This window comes from Salvia splendens, chromosome 19, assembly GCF_004379255.2.
Source record: "Salvia splendens isolate huo1 chromosome 19, SspV2, whole genome shotgun sequence".
Lineage (NCBI taxonomy): Eukaryota > Viridiplantae > Streptophyta > Magnoliopsida > Lamiales > Lamiaceae > Salvia > Salvia splendens.
Window position 1 is genome coordinate 6,993,348 of NC_056050.1, and position 22,972 is coordinate 7,016,319.

Sequence of the window (22,972 nt, forward strand, 5' to 3'; positions counted from 1 at the left end):
TTGCATACATTCTTCATCGATCTAATCATCAATTATACAAATTTTATAATTTAAGTTATTTTTTATTAAATTAAAGAAATAAAATCAAATTAAAAGATAAATAATTAAATTCCAACAAATAAATTAGTTTTGATTCTTAATGCACGATTGATAAAATAAGATAAATTAATCAAAATTGTGTTTAGTGAATATGTGAATATTTCTCTATACCCATGATCATTTACATTTGGATTTCAAATAAAATATTGGTTCTTCTAAATTTGATTGCATGCTTTTCCTTTTTAGTTCGGTTTGATTTAGGGTTTATGGTTTGATTTTTAAAATTTGAATAAAACAGTGAATTGAATTATATATTTATAAATTATATTATTAATATTATTTTAAATATATTAATAATATTATTTATTATATACTCCCTCCGCCACGAAAAATAGGGCTATTCTATTTTTATCTCTCATTTTAGAAAAATGATAATAAATTTATATTATTAATATTATTTTAAATATATTAATAATATTATTTATTATATACTCCCTCCGTCTACGAAAAATAGGACTATTCCATTTTTATCCCTCGTTTTGGAAAAATGATAATAAATTTATATTATTAATATTATTTTAAATATAGTAATAATATTGTTTATTATATACTCCCTCCGTCCATGACAAATAGGGCTATTCCATTTTTATCCCTCATTTTGGAAAAATGATAATAAATAGTTAAAGTGGAGAGAAAGAAAAGTAAGAGAGAGAATCATATAGACAATAGACTTCTCTATATTATTCTTTCTCCTACTTTTCTTTCTATCCGCTTTAACTATTTATTATTATTTTTTTAAAACGAGGGATAAAAATGGAATAGCCCTATTTTTCGTGGACGGAGGGAGTATGAAATTTCAGAGCTAATTTGTTTTTCTAGTTCCGTCCCTGTAGTTAATTATTCTTATAGTTTCATACATTAGATTATTGGATATCAATTCAAATATACTTACATTCAAATAGTTGAGAATAAGTACTTGTTTGATCGTGATCAAACAAAATTTTTAAAAAATCAATGTGTTAACATCTGCTTGGCGCAAGTGCTGATTTAGAAACTTTTTATTCCAAACTCCAAATCTGCAATAATCCAGTCAAATAAATGGTGAACATACTATTTTTAATTGTAAATTGTTAGAAAAAATTATGAAATTTAGTTCAATTTTTCCTAATTTTAAAAATCAGCTAAACAATGTGAAATTTGGATTTGTTTTGTAACTATGCTATGACATTTTTTGGTCAAACTGAATCAGTAGTGAAGATCATATTTTGATCTATGTGAGTTAACTTAGATGTTCTATTCATACAAAGAACAATGCTGTTTGTTTAAATTCGTCAACAATAATTATTCATATGCCACCAAAAAAATTTCATAGTGACATAAATTGCTTAACTAATTTAAACTTAACAAAATGATTTTTGATTGATTTTTAAAATTTTGGAACCTGGTAAAGTAAGACCAAACAACATGTTTTTTCTGGCAAATTTGCATCAGGTATGGTTTATGCTGGATCCTTAATTTGTTTAAACATCATCATTAGGTCAAATGGCACAAAAAATTATGAAATTTGGTTGAATTTTAGTCTATCCCAAGTGGAAATCAAACACTTAAAATAAGGCATCCGATATTATTAAAGTGGTATACAACTGCAGATCATCACTTAATTCACTTGACTTGTTTTAGCAGAATAAAAAGATTGATGTTCTGAAACTTGTTCATCTTTTATACTCCATTTACCTAATCAGTACTTAATCTTACAATCCTAACATTATCTATAGACATCCAATCAAAATATAACCGTAAAAAGTACACCAAGCCGTTCAGTTACCTGGAAATTCAAGAAAAACGCTTTATAATGCTAACCTAAACTGCTTCAAAAACAAAATTGCTAAACTAATACCCTATATCACCAAGTTCGACAGCAACATAGAAAGATTAAGAAAAAACAAGGAGAAAAAGGAAATAAGATATTTCTAGAGAACAACTAACAGTTTCAGATTGTTAAATTCTAATAGCTGCAGAACAAATTCATCTAGCTTAGTCTCAACTTGTTATGAAATATCCTTCACTTCTATCACGGTAAAACTTTGTCAAACTTACAGATTTGATGAAATCAGTGGTACTGAAACAATAGAAGCTATCACATAATAGCCTTTTAGACGAAAAACTTCTCTAACAGTATTTGTGATATGCGAAGAAACATGAAAGTAGACGCTAGCCAAAACATCAGGTTAGCTTCTTTTTCACCATGTATAATCCAAGATATTTATTTTTTAACTTTGCCAAATATTTGAATAGCATATAAGCAAACGGTAATACATTGAAGATTTACCTCACCAATAATCGCAACCATGAAACCCTTAGGGACATGAAGATTTACATTTTCCAGAACCAGATCAAATTCCTTCTCATCATAGCTTGACCATGTACAAGATGCCTCATCAACAGCAACAGCCACCTCTTTTGAAACAAATTTCTCATCACAGAAGGTAGGGGATGATTTATTCAGTCTGGTATCACTTTCTTTACAAGAGAGATACTTGTTCAATCGTCTAAGTGATATAGCTGCCTGTGAAAATCATAAATAACTCATATACTTTGACACATGAATGAATATAGTGTCGAAAAAGAAACTTACGTCCATCAGACCATTGATGACCCATGGGAACGAATTTAGAGGAGAGATCAAATTATTAAACAGAGCTAGGCAGGTGAAAACCTGAAAAGTTAACACAAGTGCAAGTAAGGAATTTAGAATTATCAACATATTTTCTTCACAAAGTGTTTAAATAGTTGCAATACCGTTGCAGCATCAAGCTGGTGACCCATCAGAGAGTAGAGTCCAAAAGTAAACAAAGAGAAAAGAGTGGGTGTCGTCGCCCAAACGAACACACACCATGCATCCAAATATTTCCTAGTCTAAGACATGAAATTCCATATCAGATGAAGAATAGGTAGCCTTTTTGAAGTCTGCATTATTACCAACAAATGTTGGACTTAAGAGGATCTTGTCTTCATCAACCAGCTCGCGAACAGAAGCTCCCAACCATACATTTTTAATGTCCGTATATATGTTAGTAACTCCGCCGTCTTTCTAATCCTGGAAAATGGGACATATCGTATTTTTGATATTCTATACATATATAACTCGTGCAACAGAGTCTCATAATGTCAGACCATCCACATGGTAGACTCAATAGCATTCCTTGACATCTCATGCTTGTAGTATACATACTATCATATCATTTTAGAAACTTATTGAGTTTAACCTTATTTGAGAATATATCTTGTTATGTTTGTCTTCCTAAGCTTTTGGAATTTCCTGAATAAAGACTGGATCTGATAATTCTAAGGAAAGCAGAAATATAAAAAATATTAAAGATCCTGAAGATGACGATTATGTATATGCATATGTTGTTCACGCATGTATCTGTGCAGGAGAGCACACACAAAAGCTTTGGGGGCCAATGCCCTCAGCCATTTCATGGCTTTTAAAACCTCTGAAGTCAACCAAGTACATGATGAAATAGAATTAGGATTTTTTGTCGTCATATGATGATGGAGCAACTATAGTAATTTCAGTATGAAAATAAGATAATCTTAAAATCTTTTGAAACATTAGTACAAAAAATTCTATGAATGACCAGTAGACTCTCAAATGGAAGGAATAGATACCTTTCATCCTTCTGCTCCATCATATTTTGTGTTGCATGTGCAATCAGATTTGCAATCCATTTGTTAACTGTATAATTAATTATCATTACCCAATTAAAAACATATCAATGTAAAACCTTGCAACTGAAGTTATATAACATCTCCTGTTTTTGTTTAAAAGGCAATTTAGAACATGTGATTTGTTAGATAGATATTATAGTAACTAAGTTTGTGTGTAAGTAGTTCAGAAAATATCATAAAAGAATCAGTAATGACATTATGTTTCTTGCAACAAATTTCAGTTCGAGGTTGAGTAGGTCACTGTTACGGACGTTCTCCGTAACGGGGCCGGATGGCTAACTTCTCGGAGAGATAAGGTGATCAAACCTTCGACGTGCTCGAAGGAAAGCTCACGAATTGCTGATTTTCGGACGTTCTCCGATGAACAACAATTTGGAAACGAAATATGATATTCTTGTTACTCAAGACAAGTTGTGGAAAATAATATATTCATTGAATTATTGATTGATTAAAATGATAACAAGCTCTCCTATTTATAATACTAGAATCTACTACCCTAACTTAATGAACAAGAAACAAATATCTAAACAAATATGGGAAAGATATGGTGAATAAGGGAAAACTAAATAATTAGAAGATCCTAAGAGATATGATAAATATGATCGTATCAACTCCCCCACGGTTGAAATCCACCTTGTCCTCAAGGTGGGGACCACGAAGCAAAAATGAGAGTTGAAATCAGAAGCTTCGGCGAGGTATCTCCTCCTGGATCAAACACATACCGAATAGTTGGACATGTCACGTCACCTTCTCCATAAAAATTCATCAAGGTAGGATCAACACAGTCGTCAAAATTCAGCGCTAAAACGTGAAGCTTGTTAACATGTCCACGAACTCCCAAACACGCCGTGTAATTTCGCGGTGGGACCATCCGTGCATCGATGGCAAGCAATGTCGGTCGCTGAAACATTCTTGCAACATCACTATCATGCAACTCTCCCTTTTCACGCAAACAATTCTCAACAACATCTTGGGATGTCACTCGAACAACGACAGCCTTCTTCACTTCCTCAATTGAATCAACCTCCTCTACATCGTCTAATAATGCCTCTTCCTCCGTCTCTTTACTCATATCGGGGCTGCACGGTGGGTCAATTTCATCAAAAGATGGAACTTGTTGGTCTTCGAGTCTGCCATCTCCGTGATCTTCCTTCTCGGCGGAACCACGAGCAATTTCCACGACAAACTCGCGGCAATTGATCGAACCCCTGCTGATTTGGTGGACGTTCTTGAACTTGTTCGGCGCCTTGAGCTTGTCTCTCGGCCTCAAGGATCTCTTCGACACAATCAATTCTTCACTTCGGTCATTCACGCATTGCGTCGTGCTGCTCGGCTGCGTCGTGCTGCTCGGCTCCGGAAGCTCTGCGTCGAGCTGCTCGGCTGTTGTCGCCTCCAGCTCGGCACGCTGCTCGGCTGTTGTCGCCTCCAGCTCGGCATGCTGCTCGGTTGTTGTCGCCTCCAGCTCGGCATGCTGCTCTGCTGTTGCGTCTGGTGTCGGGGGTCTCGTATCAACCTCCAGCTCGGCATGCTGCTCGGCTGTTGTCGCCTCCAGCTCGGCATGCTGCTCGGTTGTTGTCGCCTCCAGCTCGGCATGCTGCTCTGCTGTTGCGTCTGGTGTCGGGGGTCTCGTATCAACCTCCAGCTCGGCATGCTGCTCGGTTGTTGTCGCCTCTCAATGAAAGCACCAGTTGTTACGGACGTTCTCCGTAACGGGGCCGGATGGCTAACTTCTCGGAGAGATAAGGTGATCAAACCTTCGACGTGCTCGAAGGAAAGCTCACGAATTGCTGATTTTCGGACGTTCTCCGATGAACAACAATTTGGAAACGAAATATGATATTCTTGTTACTCAAGACAAGTTGTGGAAAATAATATATTCATTGAATTATTGATTGATTAAAATGATAACAAGCTCTCCTATTTATAATACTAGAATCTACTACCCTAACTTAATGAACAAGAAACAAATATCTAAACAAATATGGGAAAGATATGGTGAATAAGGGAAAACTAAATAATTAGAAGATCCTAAGAGATATGATAAATATGATCGTATCAGTCACCAAATCTTACATACACATGGGAGACATCCCCTTGTTGAAATCATGGTTCATCAAAAATCATTTGGAGGAACACATGGGTGCATTAATACCTTGTCCACTTCACTACAAAGACATTTGAAACGAGGTGGAAGTTGCCTCAGTGTAGGAGTACGGATGTCTCAAAGCAGTTTTTACAAGCCTTACCAAGATAAAGCAGAACAAGTTGGATCTTTTTAAGTCAAATGGCAGTATGCTTGGTGTTTAGAAATGATTTTGTGGAACGGCTAGATAAGTTCGTGGTAGATGGAACCCAACATCTACCTCATATTGAAGAATTCTCTGCTGAAGTGAAAAAGGAGGAAATCAAGGACAAAATTATACTTGATCCCATAGGTTTGATCCTTGTAAAATCACTCATGAAGAAAACAGCAAGGCAGGTTTTCTTGACTAACTTTGGCTTGATTATTGTCCAAGGAAAATGCTAAAAAAAATAACACTAGAAAATTTCTAAGACTAAACCCAAAACTGTCATAGCAACAACAAAAAATCAAAGGCGACAACATATATCAAAAGGACATCTGTGTCTGCCAATATAATGCTCAAATAAGCCGAACAAAAGCAAGGTGAAGGTAGCATCAACCTCAGCAAAGAGCAGCTTGACTGCATAATGATGCGTAGAATGGTAAAACTTTAAATTAAAGTTCATGTTGCTTGCATGAAATTTCACGCTAACATATTTAGGAATGGCTTAATGTGAATGCATGACAATCAAACCTTACATACCTGGTATGAGCAAAATAGTTATAGCTATCCCAGAAACAAAGGCAAACTTCACTTGTATGTATAATAGGTACAGAGCGATTCCTATTTGCAAAGGCAAGCTGTCACAATTACACAAGAAAAAAGATTCGTGAATTTATTAGTATACGATGGATTGCTTGTCATAATCTTAAGCATATTTGTCCCATCATATGTTCCTAAGCTGATGGTAGAAAGATTGTTTTAAGAGGTTTTTTATGTCAAATTTTATAGTGCCAGTAGATGTGATATCACTAGAACTGCCAAACAACTAGTTTAAATGTTCTTTTATGAAAGAAGTTTCCATTCACTGTAATAATGAAATGAAACTGACACCAACGTATTCGATCTAGTACAGACAAATCACTTGATTCCAGCAATTTAAAAATGTTAAGAATTATAACCTCCACATATCATGAACACTGTTGCTCAGGTTTACAATTCGATCTGCATCCACCGACATGAATGTCTGAATTTCTCCTTCAGAAAATTTAGATCTCTCTGCTAAGCTAACATGAAGACACTGTGAAGGAGAGAGAGAGAGAGATTCCGTAAAATGTACAGCATGATCTCGTGTTTGAATCATATAGTTACAGAAGACTGCACATTATATGACAATAAAAATGGGTCCAAACTGCAGAAGGAGCAAATTTAACATACGATACAACTGACGACTGTACAAGGAAAGAAATCTCATGCATGCACACACCATCACACGAACGCTATGAATTACACTCTTAGTGCAGCTACTCTACGAAAAATACCTTCCGATAGATAATTGTCACAATACCAGATCTCAACTTCAGTCTGAGTTGTGCAAGACAAAATGAATATTGTGTGTCAAGAAATGATCTGCATCATTGAGGTATAATACTAAGAAATTCTTTACTCAAACAAAATGAATTAACATAAAATCACATACGAATCAATCAATCAAGTAATGGGGCACAATCGTGTAGAAGACAAGCACATGCACGTGTGCATGGTCCGCTGTCTAATACAAAGCCAGTGAATTGATAGTGATACATAAAAGGAAATAAAACGGAGAGGAGAAAGGATGTGGGCTGACATTTTGAATACACCAAGCTTGAGTTTAAACTCCTGACCAGTTAGACTACACCATCAAGATAATTCGATGTCATTTTATACACAAAATGTATATTTATCTGTGTGATGCTGTTTCATTGAAAAACGAGAAAATTTCCCAGTTATTGTTTTGACTTCATGTTTGCTCTCACTGACAACTCAATTAGAAATCATGGCTGTTGCCTATTTTCAACCAATCGTATCCTAGAAAAATCTGAATGGGACAAGTTACATTAGTATGTATTCCACTCGTAATAGAATATCCATGAATGACAGAGCCCTTCTTCTCTTTTTTCCTTTCATTTGTGTGGGTAGAGTTGATTTTAAAATCAACCAAAATTGTAAACGCCCTGGCCATAAGTTCTTCTAATGCTTTCTAATCGAAGAGGTTATGAAAGCAAAGAACATGCAAACAAATTGCCACAATCTCTTTCATCATATTAACCATCAATATTTTGACTTATGGTAGAAAACTACAATGGGCTTCAAAGTGAAAGACTGACAAATACAAATAGAAGTGTGAGGAATTTTGGTGTAGGAGGTAGAGAAGAATATACTTCATGGACATGCTTGAGAAGGAAAATTACTTTACAATCGATACCAAACCCAAGGATATTGCAAGAACATAACCATCAACATTTCTGGCACCTGTCAAATGAAACATAAATCTGTCAATATTTTGCACCTCATCAATCAAATCATTAGCAGTTCAAATGGATGAGAATCTTTAGAACTTTAGTTCCTAATTGATATAAACCTCTACAATATACTAAACTTTTATGCTCACAACTTGAGTTGCCTAATACTCTAAGAGTATCAGATAACATTTTACTTCATGAAAATTGTCTGTCTTTCTGGTTTACCCTACACGCATACCTTTCTGGAGAAAACGAATTAGCATATTAAGCAGTAGAGGTCCTGCAAAACCCAGACAGTCATTAAGCACCTGCAAGAAAGGTTGTAAGCAAGTTAATATGAATTTTAACAGTGATATTGTAATTCTGTATGTGCCTTCCCATTCCAATCTAAAAGGAATCAGTTGAGACCCAAAACTGAAGGAGTTTGCTGAACTGCCATTTTAATCCTCCATGGAGTAGTTCACTAGAACTGGATTTCATCAAATATGATCAAGTCAATCATTATAAGTAAATTATTCATTTCTCACCAATATTTATCGTTCTCACCCGATCATTTTCCTATATATACATACGTCAAGTATGTTGATACACCTCCAATAATCTATGAAGCTGAAGCAACCTTAGCAGAAATAGATAACAAGCAATAGATTCTACACTTTAAAGGCTAGTAGGAGCTACTAGACCAATCTCATTAAGCATTTAATAAGAAATTGGTTGGGATAGCTCGATTTGTTTAGCTCGTGACAATCACCACAGCAAACTAGTGTGCTTTATTTTCTCATATATAATGTTGATCATTGTTAATATAGTATATGAATTCTATCCCACATCGGTTATGTAACATAGCCTAGCTTAGTTTCTTGTACTATATATATGTGGCCTATGTTTACTAATGAGATATACAACTACTTTCTTCACTATGTCTCTATATTTTACTGTTCTACAATCATCATTCAATGTATGAAAAATCATCCCTTATTTGAAACATCTTTATCTAATTAGATGTATTTAATTTAAATTTTGTAATAATCACGACTGGAAGCACAACTCACAAACCTGTTGCAATACACCTATGCAGAAATACGGCCACCCATATGCTGAGCATATCGCCTTGAATAATGAAAGGTGTCTATGATTTTTTCTAAATTGAGCATCCCACATGTTGTATCACAGGATCAATTATTTTGAATGTTAGCAGATGCCAAGCTTTACATACAATTCCCTTCAATAATTCAAAACAGGTGTCAACTTATCTATATGTAAAAGTGAAGAAATGAAACAGTGAATAGGATGAACCGAAATAGTTTCATTATATTGACCCATATCACAAACCAACACATGTTAAGCCTTGTTAAACTCTCGGAAAAGATAAATGTGGAAATTGACAACAGCTCACTAAAGTTTTATACTCAACTAGATAAAGGTTTAACCAATAAGATAAAACTAATAACGAAGTTACCAATGCATGCATTGTGCACTTACCACATCCGTAAGAGGACCATCTTGGTAGGGGAGGAGCGGGTCGACCACTGAGCTACACAATTGCAGATAACTTTAGAAAGACAAATAAAAGAAACAAATGCCAAGTTACAAATTCTGTGATGTTTGGCTATTTTGACAAGTAGATTAAAGTAGAATAAATCCCAAAACTGCAATATGAAAAAATAAACCGAATAAGGAAAAAATTCAGAACGACTGCAAGAAAAATAAATGTAGTTTGCGTTACCTCTTTCTATAGGATTAATTAATGTTGCAAATGCGATATCGGGAATATCCCCAAAGAATTCCCTAAACCATCTTATAACCTGTGAGAAATGATAATGTGAACACAAGTAAGCACTGAATTGAGGACTAAAAAGACAAGACTCAAATCCGCTACTTTTACTCAAAACCTTAGTTTCCATATGCATCTTATTTTTACCAACCTCGTACATGTGAGATTAGCCATACAATGCATAATAGCTTGCATTTTATCAATTTTTATCCATTTCAAAAAACATAGGAAAGCAAGCAAAAAGGCAGACAACAATGAACTGATGGAAGAAAGGTGATGTTTATGAAAAGACCAACTTTTACTGATTACTATTTCAATCGCTCAAGCTGCCTTAACCTTTGCATCTGTACTCATATTTTAAAAAAAATTGGGATGCACAATATGTATATTTCTATATTTCCATATATTCTTAGGAGAGATCACCTGAAGTGAAGTAAAAACTATCTGTAGTCGTGGCATCAACAAGAGGAGTTTTATAATCCACCAAACACACAGGACTCCATGGCATAAGAAATCCATCCGAGTGTCATATCTTGACACAACCATAACAGCCATCTGAAAGTAAAACTTGAGAATTTCAAATATCACTGTAAAAACAAGAAGAAAGTTATGTTTTCCTAAAACCTGCAGGCTTACCCAAACCAAGAACTCTGAGCATGCATACAGCCATTCATGATACAGAACGGTTCGCGCACTCATGCTTGCCCACAAAAGCATAACCACATCAAACAATGCAAAACACAAACCCAAAGCAGCCAGAACAGGGAATGCATTGTATGCTGAAAGATGCACCTGAGCTCATTCATGAAGAATTAGAGTGATGAACAACAACTAATAACAGAAATACAGATTAATTATTTTCAAGAAAAAGTTGAATTTTCTTTTCTGAGACAGTACATCCAAGAAATGCATTCAACATAAAATCTTCTAGTTCTGAAAATCACTCAACAAAATATCGTTCAAGGAAGCAGTCAAAATGTTTTAAACCTTAAGCGATTCATAATTAGACCCCAAATCACCAAAACCTCGTGGAACATATATCGAGAATGACTGACCTCTACCTATGTCTCATCAGAATAACATGTTCTTAACAAGAACAGTTAAAAAATAAGTAGAACAAAAAAAATATATAAACTCCCAAGCAAGCATGGTTGATGGCGTACCCTCCCCAATTGCCTCCCACGCCTATTGATGATCCAAAGAACAAGAATCATAACCACAGTAAGCATGTTAGCTCCAAAGCCAAGTACTGTGAATAATGTTGGTTATAGATTGAATGTGATACAAAAATACACTAACCGGGCGTAATACAACCCAATGAAGAATGGAGAAATAAAACGGAAATAAACTGAATTGAAATTAAAGAATTTGAAACAATAAACCGTAAAGATGTAAGCCGAGTCGATGAGACCTCTTTCCGCAAGACGAGATATTCCCCGGTAGTGCTCTCGGTTTGGCGTTTCGTCCCCAAAGATAAAACGGCTTCGTCTCTAAAGTAGCAGCACCGCTAGAAGCAGAGCTCCGGCAAACGAGAGTAAGGCGGGGGCAGAGCTTCGACGGGAAGATTATGGAAAGAGGGAGAGAGCGTGTATGCAAGAATGCTTGTGTATGTTCTTGTGTAGAATGCAATGGATGCATGCCTATTTATAGGCCAAGTCCACCCGCAGGGGCATTGATGGAGTCAACAGCCATTATGTGTGTCATGATGGCTTGACTGTAACCGCCGGGGGTTATTCACTGGTGCACTAGCCATTGGGAGCTAAAGAGACACGACGCACCTGGACATGCTACACGACGGGATACACCATGGACCGTCGGGGTCCATCGGGGACCTTTTGTCTCCCGTTATGCGTCGAGATCCAGCGGGGTCCTTTTATCTCCCGTTATGTGTCGGGGTTCAGCGGGGACATGACGTGGACCAGGACCACCATGAGTCGGGGTCCGTCGGGGATAGCGTGGAGTTTGAGGTGGTCTAAAAAGAACAAACGGGACTTGAACCACGTTCAACGACCAGCTCTAAAGAGCAGCCCAAAGGCCACCCAAAGACCAATTGCCAAGATCCAAGGCACAAGCCACAAGGCACCCGGTGCACGGGGCACGGTGCGCTGCTCGCGGGCGGGCGGCGCCGTGCGCGCGTGTAGGCCCTGTCACCCATCTTATTCCATGATAATTATTACACATAATAATTCATCTTATTAAATACTTCATCAAAGAAGTTTATCATCCCCGAGATTAACACTCAGTTAATTAATCCCTTATTTTTTCTCATAGCTCATTTCTAGATTTATTGCGACCAACTTTAATATATTATTTCTCACTCACCGGGAATCGGATTTGAGAAAATAAATATACTACGGTCATCTACTCGGAACGTAGATCGACACTATTGTATTTAATCTCACAAAATTAAATGTCTTATAACATTTATTATTAGTCAAAGTCGTTTGACCAAGCACGATTCCAACAATCCCCCACATGAGTGGAAATTGCCAAATGCATATGTATGCAGACACAAGCTCAACCCTCAAGATGTATGTAAGCATAAGGATAGATAGTTTTTGGCTTTGAACCATCCATAGTCAACACCATCGGATACACAGGCGGACTAGTAGCACGATGCTTTGAACTATTCCTCCACGGCGTGCACCGAGACAATGATGTTAACACTTAAACACCTCAACCTCATCCGTTCTCATGTTTTGTGTCCATGTCAGGCCTTGGACACCACTTTGGATTCATAAGTGTATTGTTTGAAGCGGCTCCACTTCACACTTACATAGGTGATTCCTCGTTAAGTATCTTGCCATACTTAGTCTCCTTGAGAACTTCATCTCAACGAGATCCTTTAGGGATCATTAAAAGTCATAGACTTAACCTCACCACTAGGCAAGTTTTTCAACACTCTATTGCTCTCTAGGGAATAGATATAGATGAGTGCTTCACACGAACTCTCATAGCTTAGTTTTTCCATTGAACCAAGTTCTTGGGATCTCCAGTCATCATGGTTGGGTTACCACTACGACAATTCCTTAGTTTGTGGATTTTAAACCCATTCCCTCTAACAATTTATTCATTTGATCACGTTTTAACCATATGGTTAGCGGATCCGCTAGATTACCCAATGACTTCACATAGTCAAATGTAATCACCTCCATTGTGATCAAATGTCTCATGGTATTATGTCGTCGACGAGTATGTAGAGACTTACCATTGTAAAAGCCATTATTTGCTCTTCCTATAGCAGCGTAGCTATCACAATAAATCAACACTGGAGGCACCGGCTTAGACCACCATAGAATATCATCAAGGAATTTCTTAAGACACTCGACTTCCTCACTAGCTTTATCTAAAGCTATGAATTCCGATTCCATGGTTGATCGGGCTATACATGTCTGTTTCATGGATTTCCACGAGACAGTACCCCCCAATATTAAAGGCATATCCACTTGTTCAAAGTGAGTCTTTGTTATCGGATATCTAGTTCGCATCACAGTACCCTTCAAGTACCGGGGAGTATATCGAGAATTATAGCCCATGATTTTGAGTATATTTCAAGTACCTCAAAAATCTTACAAGAGCTTTCCAATGCTTCTTGCTTGAATTGCTCGTGTAACGACTCAACTTGTTCACTACGCAAACAATGTCAAGTCTAGTGCAATTAGTCAAATACATAATGCATCCAATGACATGTGCATAATCGTCTTGAGCTCTATAGGTGTCTCAGCCGACATGCCATCATAGGTGTTGAATCTCTTTAGTACTTTCTCAACATAATTAGATTGTGTCAAGATGATTCATTTGAATTAGAATTTTTCATTCCAAAAATCACATCGGCTAGACCCATATCCTTTATGTCAAAGTTTCTCTTTATCATGGTTTTCGTATAGTTAATCACTTTGGTGTTACTACCCATGATTAACATATCATCAACGTAGAGACACACTATATCGTATCCATTATCAGTGTTCTTAATGTAGACAGATTTGTCACATTCGTTGATTTTAAATTCATTTGATAACGTCACACTATCAAATTTCAAGCAACGACGCTCGTTTCAATTCATAGAAGGACTTAACCAGTTTGCAAACCTTTCTCTCTTGCCAGGTACTACAAAACCTTCAGGTTGTTCCATATAGATTTCATCTTAAGTCACCATTTATACTTATCAACTGTTCCAACGACCTTAAACTTGCTTTAAATGACTCATTTGCATCCTAAAGGTTTAGCACCTTCAGGTAGATCAACCAACACCTAAGTGTGGTTTAGCAAAATTGAATCAATTTCGCTTTGAACAGTTTCTCTTTATTTCAGCCCGTCTGGGCCAGCAAAGACTACTTTTATCGATGTTAGTTCTTCATCCAACATAAAAGCAATATAGTAAGAACCAACTGTTTTTGGTGCACTGACCCTACTACCACATCTTAGTATTGTATCGTTTGGATCGGGTTTTGTTCGCTAGTGCGATTTTGGCTCTTCATCCGCCGATTCAGAACTAGTGGTTTCATCCTCAATTCTCATCTCAGAATTAGATGCAACATTTTCCTTATCTTTGCGAGGAAATATATTTTTCAAGAAATACTACATTTCTTAACTCGATTGTTATTCCTACGGTCGCAGTCGGTATTTCAGACTTGTAGACAACAAATCGATAAGCACTCCTATTAAGTGCATACCCAATAAAGATGCAATCAACCGTGTTATGACCGATTGTAGCTTCTTTCGGCAGAGGAACCATCACCTTTGTCAAACACCCCCACAGTTTGAGGTATTTGTAGGATGACTTCCTTCTCTTCCACAATTCATAAGGAGTAACATCCTTACTTTTGAGTGAGATTTTGTTTAGGATGTAGTTGGCTGTCAAAACAGTTTCCCCCCACATGTTCTGGGGCATCCCTGAACTAATCAGTAATGCATTTATCATCTCTTTAAGAGTTCAGTTTCTTGCGTTCTGTAGCACCAATAGATTGTGGTGAATATGGTGCAAGCGTTTGAAGAATTATACCACTTGTGTTGCATAATTCCTCAAACGGGGCTACGTATTCGCCTCCTCTATCACTTTGAATCATTTTGATTTACAATCCAAGTTGATTCCCGACTTCGTTCTTATAATTTTTGAACACTTCAATTGCTTCATCTTTACTTCTTAAAAAATAAAGATAGCAACATCTTGTGCAATCATCTATGAACGTGATAAAGTATTTTATACCACTTCTAGTTTGCATGAATTTTAAATCACATACATCAATGTGAATTTTCAAGGGGTTTCATGTTTCGTTCAATAGAATGAAACGATAATCTAGTCATTTTCGCCTCAAGACAAGTCTCACGTTTGTTTTGGGTATTGACTTCTTTTATCTTTAGTAAATCCAAGTTTACTAAACTTTTATAGCATTATGATTCACATGTCCTAATCTATAATGCCACAAATAGGAGAAAGTATTTGCATTTTCATTATTAGCCAATGGCTTTCCAACGCGGCGAATAGCCGATACACTTAGTTTAAAAAGAACCATCGGTTACATAACATTTTCCGATGGGTTTTCCAAACTTATACACAAAGAACTTATCAGACTCAAATACAAGTTTAAACCCATATTTACAAGTATTGATCCAGAAACTATGTTCTTGCGTATGTCCGTGTCACGACCACATCTCCCTAGTCAAAGAAAGTGTAGCTATATCGCTACTAAATCTTACTGAAACTGTCTCAACTCATCATAAGATGCTTAATTCAAAGGAAACATTGTCTAAAATGTGTTGAGGGTACAAATCATACTGAATCAGAGTAGTTATGGGACAATTGTCTTTGCTAAAAACAAGTTCTAAATTTTGCGCAACGGAAGAGTACCAAGACAAATGTAATATGTATGAAGACATACTACATCAGCTATCTTCTTACTTATTCATTCTTCTGTCCCAACACCTCCTCGGCTTTGACAACGATCAACCTGCACATTAAGAAAAATAATATGCAGGGCTGAGTACTTGATGCACCCAGTGGGTTCATGCCGAAAACATTTTTTCTTTTAGTTGTCAGCCAACTTGAGTAAACACGGGGTTTTTCTGAAATAAGTCCCGGTCACTAAAACTGTTGATTCTTTCTGAAAATAGACTGCAGTCATTTAAACTTCTGATGATATACCATATCTAATCTGGTGAGCCGGGAATGTGGCCACATTCCAACGGTCACTGGACCGGCCAACGCTGGCGCTAGCTCACGGTCCCTATGTGTACACTAGTCCGAGTAGGGTTTTCGACCCTACTGGGACCCAAATTCGATTTAACTGGTTGGCATAGCCAACAGATAGACAATCATAAATCAAAACTGGGCATGACAACTCATTCAAAATATTCACATTTTCACATAAACATATTTCTGAAAGAAAAGAAGTCCACCTCGATTGCTTACACTCTTGGAAACGGTGCTTTCCTGTCCTGAGATTACGCGTCGAGCGACGACGTTCCTTTATAAAATATACTTAAATTAGGCTTTAAGTAATTATTCATCTTGCATGTATGCATGTCTAAGCTTGTGCTTTACTTTTTTATTTTAACTCCTTCTTTCTAAAAATTAGAAATCTAAATTCTTTAATTAAATTGCGGTTTACTTTATTCGGAAATCTGGCATAACTGTGCGAGTATACTAAATTTTCAGATTATCATAAGTATTTTAAAATACTTTCTGTGACTAATAAAGTCTGCTTTAATTATTTATCGAATACTATCTCAACAAGGCTTAAAAATTCTTTCCTTCCGTGTGTCGGCCTCTCCTCCTTTCTCCCAAATCCAATTACCTCCCCTCTTCTCTCTCTCTTCCCTCGGCGCCGATCGCCGCTCACCGGGTCACCGGAGCGCCGCCGCTCCAGCTCTCCTCGCCTTCCGTTGCCGGCGTCTCCTCCCGGCTGATGTTTTGCCGTTGCCATCTCCTGCAGCGAGCGGCTCCAAAGCGAGGATGGGAACAACGGCGTCCTCTCCGTCGCTGCTCGCAATTTCCCGTGCGTCAATCTCTATTTCCCGGCGCAAATTGTTCACTTTCGAGGGGGAAGGAGCCCTCGTACCGATTCCCCTTCATCCACGGTGCAAACCGCCGCTGTCTCTCATTCTCTCACGGTGGCTTAGCGTCATCGCCGTTCCAGCCTCGTCACTGCTGAGGTCTCGACGCGTCCGTCGTGGTGAAACCGTCGCTGCTGTCCAGCGATCGGCCGCGATTTCCAGCTTTCGTTGGGGCTTACTCGTCTTTGGGTTTCACCCCAGGGATCGGCCTCAAGCTAAGTCTTCGAACCCTTCGTTATCTAGTTCGTTTAATTAGGTGAATTTGGAGTGAAAATGTTGGCTATTGGGTTCCCTATGATTTCAACGCTACTAGCTTGTATAACTAAGCACATTGTCACTTGAGTATTCTGCTGTGAACACTACTTAGGGTATCCACTATAAGGCGGACACGCCCAATAGCCCCGCCCCAGTTTTTGTCCATAGCCCCAGTTTTGTTGTCCACAGCCCCAAAATTCTATTTCCGCCGCTATAGTGGACACCTCCAATAGCCCACAAATTTTGTAATTAAAATAATCGCAGTGTAAATAAATAGAAAACGAGGTAATTAAGGCCGAATAATCGTTGTATTGCAAACCGGTAAAATTATACAACGAATAATTAAAATAAAATACAACTAAAAACTCTGCCACCGTCTACTCGGTGTCGGAGTCGGCTTCCTCGTCTTCTTCTTCTTTTTCTTCTTCTTCTATTTCTCCTCCTCCTCCTCCTCCTCTCTCGCTGCTGCCGGCCGCGGTTTCCCGAGGAGTATTATCAACCAACCCCAGTCGACTCTCAATCCAAGTGATGAGCCGCTTGTAGACGTTCCTGACGTACGGGTCAGTTTCCCCTGTGTATTTGCTGCCATAGCCCGATTCCTGAGAGTCAGGTGATTCGTCGTCGCCTCGGTGCATTTTTAGAGAGTGGTTGTGTAGATAGTGAGTGGATGGATTTTGTGAAAATGGTGAAAAATAGGTGGTGGGGAGTGGTATTTATAGAGGTAAATAAAAAAAATACTCCCTCCGTCCCGGGCTACTCGCCACTTTCCTTTTCGGCACGGAGATTAAGGAATGAGTGTATAGGAAAGTCAAAAATGACGGCTGTAGGTGAAAATTTTTACTAAAAATGGAAAGAGTGCAAGTAACTTGGGACGCCCAAAAAAGAAATAAGTGCGAGTAGTGCGGGACGGATGGAGTAAAAAAAAATTTCGAAATTGAATCCGCCGCGCCGGTTGTCCGCCCCCTATGGGCGCCGCGCCTATTGGCGCCGCTAATTCTCCCCAGCCGCGGGCTCGCCCCAACCCCGCCTATCCCGCGTCCGCCACCCCTATTGCCCCCAAATGTTGTCCGCCCGCCCTCCGGACAACTTTCCCACTATAGCTGCCCGCCCTCCGCCCAACCCGCGGCTATAGCCGCGGGCTCCCCATAGTGGACACTCTTATGCTCTAGTGATCTTTACATGCTGTGATTTCTAGTGTGAGATGTGAAAAGGCTTAATTTCCTCTTATCTTAAGCATGTTACGTGTTGGCTAGAGGCCTATTATGCTGTGCTTAAGTTCTTATCGATGAACATGTGAAAAATGCTCTATTGCTATGAGAGGGGGTCATTTACTCACTGAAATTGCTTTGGTGTTTCTGTCTCTGACTCGGCTCAAACTTCTGCTCTCCTTAGCTTCGATCTTCCTTCACCTCACGACTTGCTATAAGGCTGAGCAATTTTGTGGTGGTGGAAAGAAATGGAATCGAGGGAGTGGCATTTATAGAAGCTTTGTAACTGGAAGCTGCAACAACTTGTTGACTGGAAAAGAGGTCTTAAGGCTGCCCTATGTTAGCTGCCCTCTCTGCAGCTTTGCAGAGTGTACTCTGAATTTTTGGCTTCTTTCCCAACCGATTCTGGTGGTCTTTGGGTGTACTTGTGGGCTTGCTGTGATTGCTGCGCTCTGCAGCATTTTAACTACCTTTGGCTTCATGTGTGGTCCAGTACTTGGTGAATTTATGAGCTGTTGTCTATTGTTACAGGTGCACACAGGAGAGAGCATTTTATGGCTGATTCCTTAACCATGGCAGGTCTGAGTGGAGGTGGTACAAGCTGCTAACTACAACCTTGCAGTGTGCAGTTGTTGGAGAGGAGTTTGCTGGCTGATCTTGCCCTTCTCGGCCCAGCTCCGTCTCACCTTTCCGAAAGGTAAGGTTCCTCTTCCCTTTTTCTAATGCATGGTATTAGTTGTCTTTTATTCATGCATTCTAAAACCCTGTTTTGTGCGGTTCTGGCAGGAGCTGTGGCTGGCCACCGAGGCTGCCCTTCCTCGTGGTCTCGCCCTCTCCGGCTCGTCTGCAAATTCTGGGCCGAGACGCCCTATTGATGAAGACCGACAAAGTCTCCTCAGAACTCTCGGTTGTACTAGCATAGTTCGACTAAAATTCTCTTCTTTTCTTTATCTCTACAAGTATGTAGAAATTCATATATAGTTGGTGTCTATTAAATTTTTGAGCATTTGTAATTTATTAGCTTTGAAATTTCTGAAATTTGTATTTATACTCTTATTCAAGCAATAAAAATACTCCTTCGTTCTTTATTTAAAATTCTAGTATTAAATTTTGAAATTCTCGAGAATCTAAGTCTCGGCTATTACAGTCCGGGACATGTAGCATTTTCTTAGAGTGATTGTCACGTCGGACGTCATCTTGAGGACCACATCTCCAATGTTGACACATTTGGACGAGGCTTGGTTCCCCATGTTGAGCTTCCTCCCCTCAACAGTCTTGTAAGTGTAGAACTTACTTCTATCAGCACAAACGTGGGCAGTGACGCCCGTGTCGATATACCAACCATCTTTGTTCTCGACGTGGTTGACTTCTTCAGTTACCACGGCGGCTATGTTGCCTTTGGTATGTTTGATAAATTTGGCTCCACTAAGCTTCTTGGTTGGTGGCTTCATCTTTCTCCCGACATCTGATCGGGTGCCAAATGTCTCCTGACATCTCTCATGGAATGGGCGGGGTCAAATGTCTCCCGATATTTTTTCAAGACACGAACGGGTGTCAAACGTCTCCCGATATTTTCTAAGGGACCGACGTGTGCCTTATGTCTCCCGACATTTGCTAAGGCACGAACGGGAGCCAAATGTCTCCATATGTCTCCCGACGAACGGGAGAACGACGGGTGCAAAATTTGCTCCTGACATTTCCCACGGCACAGATGTGTGTCATACGTCTCCCGACATATTCTAAGGCACTAACGGGAGTGAAATATCTCCCGACGTTTCCCATGCCACGGACGGGAGTCGAATGTCCGTCATGTCTCCCGACGAACGGGAAACTTCCCTTGGGACCAATGTGTGCCAACTGTCTTCGAACATTTTCTAAGGCACGGACGGGAGCAAAATGTCTCCCATGTCTCCCGACGAACGGGAGACGTCGCTTGAGACCAATGGGACACGCCCAACGACCCTATCCATGGGAACGACGGGAGACGTCCTGTAGGACTGACCGACCATTCACATTCACGAGGTCTCTCCCCCACATTGGAGTCAGTCGTGTTGATCCCAAAGGCATAAACTCTCGTGTTGGACCTGACCACTCAATCCGTTAGAGGATTCTACGGAGCCACTAAAAATTGAACCCCCAGTTCTCGTGTTGGCCCCTAAGGTCCCAACACACGTGTTGATCCCGAATACCTCAACACTTAATCCATTAGAGGATCTCAAGGAACCACTAATAGTGAAACCGTCAATTTACGTGTTGGCCCCGAAGGCCCCAACACTCGTGTTGATCCCAAAGGACTCAACACAAGCTCCATGAAGGATCTCGCGGAACCACAAAAAGTGGAACCGTTATTCTTCGTGTTGGTCCCGAAGGCCCCAACACCCGTGTTGACCTCGAAAGGTCCAACATTCGATCCTATCAAGGATCCCATGGAACCATTTAATGTGGAATCATCGGTGCCACCAAAGGTGGATGCACCAGTCAAACCAAACGGGTTAGTAATTGCTCATGACGTTATGGGTAGTCATAGGTAATGATGTGGACTCGACGGGAGTCGTGGTCATGGCGGGGACCCGACGGGGAGCCAGCGGGGAACAGTGAGCACGTCGGTGTTGGAGTCGGGAAAAGCGGCAACAGGGAACACAACGACAGGATCCATCTCCACGCTAAGGTACTAGTTTCAAAAGTTTTAGATTCAATTTAAACTCCAAACTCCTTGTTCAATTACAAGTATATCTCGTCTTGCGATTGTTGGTTATAGATTGACTGTGATACAAAGATACACTAACCGGGCGTAATACAACCCAATGAAGAATGGAGAAATTAAACGGAAATAAACTGAATTGAAATTACAAATAAGAATTTGAAACAATAAACCGTAAAGATGTAAGCCGAGTCGAGGAGTCTTCTTTCCGCAAGACGAGATACGCCCCGGTAGTGCTCTCGGTTTGGCGTGTCGTCCTCAAAGATAAAACGGCTTTGTCTTTGAAGTAGCCACACCGCTAGCAGTAGAGATCCGGCGAACGAGAGTAAGGCAGGGGCAGAGCTTCGACGGGAAGATTATGCAAAGAGGGAGAGAGCGTGTATGCAAGAATGTTTGTGTATGTTCTTGTGTAGAATGCATTGCATGCCTATTTATAGGTCAAGTCCACCCGCAGGGGCATTGATGGAGTCAACAGCCATTATGTGTGCCATGATGGCTTGACTATAACTGCCGGGGGTTATTGACTGGTGCACTAGCCATTGGGAGCTGAAGAGACACGACGCACCTGGACATGCTACACGACGGGATACACCATGGACCGTCGGGGTCCATCGGGGACCTTTTGTCTCCCGTTATGCGTCGGGGTCCAGCGGGGACCTTTTGTTTCCCATTATGTGTCGGGGTCCAGCGGGGACATGACGTGGACCAGGACCACCATGAGTCGGGGTCCGTCAGGGATAGCGTGGAGTTTGAGGTGGTCTAAAAAAAACAAGCGGGGCTTGAACCGCGTTCAACGACCAGCTCTAAAGAGCAGCCCAAAGGCCACCCAAAGACCAATTGCCAAGATCCAAGGCACAAGCCACAAGGCACCCAAAGAGCCGCGCGCGTGTGCGTGCGTGTGGGCCCTGTCACCCATCTTATTCCACGATAATTATTACACATAATAATTCATCTTATTAAATACTTCATCAAAGAAGTTTTATCATCCCCGGTGTGGGATAATTAACACTTAGTTAATTAATCCCTTAGTTTTTCTCATAGCTCATTTCTAGCTTTATTGTGACCAACTATAATATATTATTTCTCACTCACCGGGAAGCGGATTTGAGAAAATGAATATACTACGGTCATCTACTCGGAACGTAGATCGACGCTATTGCATTTAATCTCACAAAATTAAATGTCTTGTAATATTTATTATTAGTCAAAGTTGTTTGACCAAGCACGATTCCAACAAATAATATTAAGGGGAAACAAATAGCAAGAAGAATTTCTTAATTTTTTAAAATTTTGGTTTCATTTTAAGTTGATGAAAGATTAATGAAATCAGAAACATATAATTGAAGGTTATAAATTGTCGAAACACTCTGAAACTGCATTGCGATTCCACACCTGTACAACAAAACACAATTGAATTTATCGTTCGAGATTTCTCATTATTACTTAGCATTTTCTCCACATTCTGAAGACACAGCCGCCATCTCTGTTTTCTCTACGTTTTGATGCCAAACAAAATGAAAAATAAGATTAAAAAAATTCTCGATGAAACATTAGTCAAACATATTTGTTGCATTTGAGAAAAAACAGTGTGTAAAATCGACGAATGTTTGTGGCGAACACGAAGATGAGAAGTCTGGCATTGAAGT

At 39.2% G+C, this 22,972-nt stretch overlaps 1 pseudogene; it reads right to left on the minus strand.

Annotated features, from left to right (window-relative positions):
- Window positions 1-1,822: 1,822 nt before the first annotated feature.
- LOC121778940 lies at window positions 1,823-22,807 on the minus strand (annotated as a pseudogene).
- Window positions 22,808-22,972: the final 165 nt, after the last annotated feature.